The sequence below is a fragment of the Bombina bombina genome, chromosome 6, assembly GCF_027579735.1.
Source record: "Bombina bombina isolate aBomBom1 chromosome 6, aBomBom1.pri, whole genome shotgun sequence".
Classification (NCBI taxonomy): domain Eukaryota; kingdom Metazoa; phylum Chordata; class Amphibia; order Anura; family Bombinatoridae; genus Bombina; species Bombina bombina.
In genome coordinates this window covers 690,210,004-690,216,003 of record NC_069504.1, presented here as the reverse complement: position 1 = coordinate 690,216,003, position 6,000 = coordinate 690,210,004, and positions in this window count along the sequence as shown.

Here is a 6,000-nt window from a genome sequence, read left to right as displayed (position 1 = left end):
CTTCCTGTTTCTGGATGCCATCCTGAAGTCCGAAACTTGGTAGCTGCTCCCTAAAACACAAAGAAAAAGGTTAGATTGTTCACTTCCTGTCTGCCCCCATCTTATAAACCTATCTCATGCCAGACACTCCCCTTAGTTCACCTCCAATAGGTAACTGCCGTCTTATCTCTTAGCCAGTTGGCTTGGAACAAAGGAATCTCATATTCCTGCCCTGGCTGCAACAGTACACCCCTTACAGTTAACAGTTAACCCCTTACAGCCCCGAAGTCCATCCCTTACGCCTTTCTGCTCGCATGCGCTCCCTTCAATTATTAGACAATAAGGAGAGTAAATCTCATTCCACCACTCTGAGAATGCATTCACACCTTCTGTCCACCAGGGTCCTCCCTGCAACCAGTACACTTATTTGCTTATGGTTCTTTTCCTATCAACACTCTGACTTAGCTTGTGGAAACAGCATAGTGAAGGCTGGAGTTGGGTAAATAACTTTTCTAACTGTAGCAGTGACAGTCTACTGAAAAGTATTGCGAACCATTTTCACACCGTCTTAACTTCAAATTGATTTAAATAGCAGTAGCTGGCAAACAAACTTCTTTCTTATTTGTCCTGTGCCTTATTTAAAGAACCATAGCTATACTGTTGTTCCATTGCTATAATTGTTTAAATATAATGACCCGAGAACTAGTGGTTTTTGAGAGGAGAGTTGATAATTTACCAATTGTTAAAGTACCCTGAAGAAGTTTTGTTTTTGTTTTGCTGGTTATTTACAATTTGTAAATTTGACAGTTCTCATCTTATTGAGTGTAAAATTTGCCATAAAGGTTGATTGCCACCAACCCTATTTTAAGTTTTAGCAACCTCAGAGTGTTTACCATAGTTTATCACTCTTGCTAAGTGAATGTATAGCAATAAGAACCAGCACCCCTAACAGAAATTGGAAAGTTCTCTGACTGGTGTGTACTTTAGTCTTAAGCTTGCTAACAGATACTTTAATATTTACAATGTATCTATTCAATGTTGAGCCCAGATTTTATCCATTTGATAGACTTACTTATTAACTCATATGCTCTAAACATATATAACCATGGTATGATCACTTACCTACCTAGGATGCTGAGTTTCAACTTTCATCCTGAATATTATGCAGATGGTGGTCCACTGCTAAGCTAGTTTTTTTTATTTATTATTATTACTTTATTCTTTATTTAACTTAAAAAGGAAGCACAGGCAAGGATCACATTTACTTTTTCTCTATCACAAAAGGGATTTATTTTCTCAGAGGGCCTCTAGTGGTCATTTGTAGTATATCTTATCAGTCAGCAAAACATTGGTTACATTTATAGTTAGTGATACTAATTAATAACAGTTTGCTCTTAAAATCTCGTACTATCCTTGTTATTTCTTGGGGGTTTTTTTAATAAGAAAAGAATTAAAAAGAAAAAAAAAAAAGAAACACACTCTTGTTTATCAAATTTTAACCTGTTTATTTTGCTTTTATATTAATCTGTATCTTCTCAATAAAAAGTATTGGAAGAGAAGTGGGAAAAAAAGAATGTTTTTTAATAAGAATCTCTGTTAAATCCATTATCCTTATTTTGTTGTACACGGAGCAATTCTCTGGTTTAGTCTATTTTTGATGGTCATGTTTTTTAGTTTGTTTGTTGTAATAGTAATAAAAATGAGGAGCTTGGATGATTATATAAATGGGAGTTATATCCTCAGGGTATATTGAGAATTACGTGCTCTCCCCTCAGCTGTTTTATTGGGAATTCCGACCTCCTATTCACTCACAATTAAGAGCGGAGCATATCTTTACTGTTTTATAGCTCTTTTATAGCTTTACTGTTTTATTGGAAATACTGTCATTGTCTGTCATATATTTATGCATACTTGAATACTGGTTGTAAGCTTCCTCATGCAAAAAGGCTGTCTTTTTATATGCAAAATAGTGCAGGTGAGAAGTTAGGCGCCAGTATGTTTTTTTGTTTGTTTGTTTTTCATATCCAAGTGTAAACCAACTACTACACTTTAAGTGGAGGGTAGGCACTTCTATGCTATATAGCAGCCTCCAATAATGGGTGCCCACCACACTCATGGCCAGTAGTTCTCTTGCATGGGTCCCTAATCTCCACCTCCAGACTGTTGTTGTGCCTCACTATGAAAGAACCTGAGCAAGAAGAGAGCAAAAAACTCCCATGGCTTGTACTACACTGCTGCTTAATTGAGTTCAGTCCACCCACACAGTGTGTGTTTTACTGTTTGTGTACTTTGTTTTGTATTGTGGTTAGCTTTTCTTCAACCCCTTTATGCCGTTAGGATGTTCCATGCCGTCCTAGCAGTGCTGGGCTTTAACACTGTTAGGACGTCATGGAACGTCCTACCATTTAACGAGTCCTGCAGCTTCCCCCTTTGACAAAGGCAAGGATAAGCTTGGGGGGCATGCCTAGCAGCTTAGGCAGTCGCCCAAGTTCTGATCCTGGCCTTGAAATGATGCCATCATACCGACAATCACGTGATTTTATTTTTACTAATAGTGTTTACATTGTGAACACTACTATTCCGCCACAAAATGGTTAAATATTTGTTAACTTTGTTGTTCTTGTATTGTATTGTTTACATTGTTTTTCTTGCATTGTGGTTAGCTTTTGGGTTTATGTAAGTTTACTTTGTTGTTCTTGTATTGTGGTTAGCTTTTGCTTAAAAGGATATGAAACCCAATTTTTCTTTTATGATTCAGATAGAACATGCAATTTTAAGCAAATTTCTAATTTACTCCTATTATCAATTTTTCTTCTTTCTCTTGGTATCTTTATTTGAAAAAGCAGGAATGCATGCTTAGAAGACAGCCCATTGTTGGTTTAGAACCTGGCTAGCACTTGCTGATTGGTGGCTAAAGGTAGCCAACAATCAGCAAGCGCTAGACACCAAAAAATGGGTCAGTTTCTAAGCTTACATTCCTGCTTTTTTCAAATAAAGTTACCAAGAGAATGAAGATAAAATGATAATAGGAGCAAATTAGAAAGTTGATTAAAATTACATGCTCTATCTGAATCATGAAAGAAAAAAAAGGTGTTTTTTTATATCCCTTTAAATATTTGTTTTTGTATTGTACTGTTTACTTTGTTTTTCTTGTATTGTGGTTAGCTTTTGGTTTAATGTGTGTTTACTTTGTTTTGTATTGTTTACTTTATCGTTCTTGTATTGTATTGTTTACTTTATCATACTTGTATTGTATTGTTTACTTTGTTGTTTTTATTCTGGTTAGCTATTGGCTTAATTTTTGTTTACTTTGTTGTGGTTTATTGCTGTGGGTTTCTTTGTGTAATTTGATGGTTTTGTTTAATATTGTGGATTATATTAATAGTGTAGTGGGGTTGGGTTGCAGTGGGGTTTCTTGCACTATAGGGGTTAATAGTATAGTAGGGTTAGGTTACAGTAGGGTTTTGGCACTTTAGGGATTAATAGTGTAGTGGGGTTAGGTTGCGGTGGGGGGTATTGCACTTTAAGGGTTTATAGTGTAGTGGGGTTAGGTTGCATTGTTTATGTTGCTTTCGGGGTTAATAGTGTAGTGGGCTTAGATTTTGGGTGGGGGTTCTGCTGCTTTATGGGTTAATAGTGTAGTGGGGTTAGCTTGCAGTGGGGGTTATGGAGCTTTATATGTATATACAATGATTTATTTATATGTATTTTATTTTATAATGCAATAATATGTATTTTACGTATTGCCATGATTAGCAAAAATGTTTTATTTATTATTCGTGCGTGTATTTTTTAAGGAAGAGATTTTTTTATTAAGATTTATTAAGATATTATATATATATTATGTTTTACATAACTGCATTTCTTTAACTTTGCACTTTTAAAAATAAAAAAATCTTTTTCAAATCACGAAAATACATATGACCGCATAATACAATGGAATGTATATAAATAAATCATTGTATATCTCCTATAGGATTAATAGGAAGTGTTTGATGTTTTTTGCCTTTATTAGCAAGGTTAAATGAAAGTGGTAAGCCCTGTTTTCTCCAGGGCCATATTTGCTTCCCCCCAAAAAAAATGTTGGGTGGAGTTTGATCACTGAAAACCAATGGCAGTAAACAGAGGGTTAATTTGTTCTAAAATAGTTCATACTATGCTGATATGTTAAAGGGACATGAAACCCATTTTTTTTTTTATTTTGTTATTCAGAAAGAGCATTCAATTTTAACAGCTTTCCAATTTATTTGTATTATTTATTTTATTTTGTTCTCTTTGTATCTTTTGTTTAATAGTATACCTAGGTAGGCTTAGAAGCTGCTGATTGGTTGCTACCAGTATTCCCTCTAAGGCCAGATATTGTAAGCAGCCCAACTGTGAAACAGGTAATTAGTGAGCTACACTCTGCAGTTAGCAAACACTACACAATGCAAGGTATAGTTATCTTATTAACTGTTTTACTGCTGGGCCGCTCACAAAACCTGTCCTTAGAGGGAAAACTGGTTGCTGCACATATATGTCTCTTGTCATTGGCTTTAAGCTAGCTCCCAGTGATGCATTTCTGCACCTTCAACAAAGGATACAAAAATAGATAATAGAAGTAAATTGGAAAGTTGCTTAAAATTGTTTGACCTATCTGAATCATGAATGAAAAATGTTGGGTTTCATGTCCCTTTAAATTGAAAGACTGCAAAAAATGTAATAACAAGATGTTTACTGTCCCAGTATTACAAATACCTGCATATGTATGTCTGTGGCCCTTGCTTTATTGGTAGACACAAACGTGTCTCAAAGCATAAAAACATACATTTCACAATACAGAAACATCACCTTAAAACAAAAAACCTGAGATAATATTTGCCCCTTTAAACATCTCTATTTTTGGTAGTACTATCATAACAAAGCACAGGTGCAAGTTTGAGTTAAGTATTCTGAAAATGTGAGTAAATTGAAAAAATATTTATAATTTAAGGTTTTCATAGTGAGGAACACAACCAAGCAACCAAGCAATTGGGAATAATATAACAAATCCGTTAAAGGGACATGAAACTCAAAAATGTTCTTTCATGATTCAGATAGAACCTACAATTTTAAACAATTTTCCAAATTACTTTTGTTATCAAATTTGCTTCATTCTCTTGGAATCCTTTGTTGAAGGAAAAGCAATGCACTGCTGGAAGGTATCTGAAAACATCTGGTGAACCAATAACAAGAGAAAAAATTTGTGTAGCCACCAATCAGCTGCAGCACTGCTGTTTCTGAGAATATGTTCATATGTTTTTCAACAAAGGATATCAACAGAATAAAGCTAACTTGATAACACAAATACATTATAAAGTTGTTTAATTGCATGGTCTATCTGAATCATTTTAATTTTACTTTGACTTTACTCTCCCTTCAAAACACAAACTGATTGCCATTGCTGTAGTTAAAGGGACAGTCTAGTCCAAATTAAATTTTTATGATTCAGATAGAGAATTTAATTTTAAAGGGACACTGAACCCATTTTTTTTCTTTTGTAATTCAGATAGAGCATGCAATTTTAAGGAACTTTCTAATTTACTCCTATTATAAATTTTTCTTTGTTCTCTTGCTATCTTTATTCGAAAAAGAAGGAATCTAAGCTATTTTTTGGTTCAGACACTGGACAGAACTTGTTTATTGGTCGGTTAAATTAATCCACCAATCAGCAAGAACAACCCAGGTTGTTCACCAAAAATGGGACGGCATCTAAACTTACATTCTTGCTTTTCAAATAAAGATACCAAGAGAATGAATACAATTTGATAATAGGAGTAAATAAGAAAGTTGCTTAAAATTGCAAGCTCTATCTGAATCACGAAAGAAAAAATTTGGGTTCAGTGTCCCTTTAAACAATTTTCAAATTTACTTTTATCACCAATTTTGTTTTGTTCTCTTGGTATTCTTAGTTGAAAGCTAAACCTAGGAGGTTCATATGCTAATTTCTAAGCCCTTGAAGGCCGTCTCTTCTCTCAGGGCATTTTGCCAGTTTTTCACCAC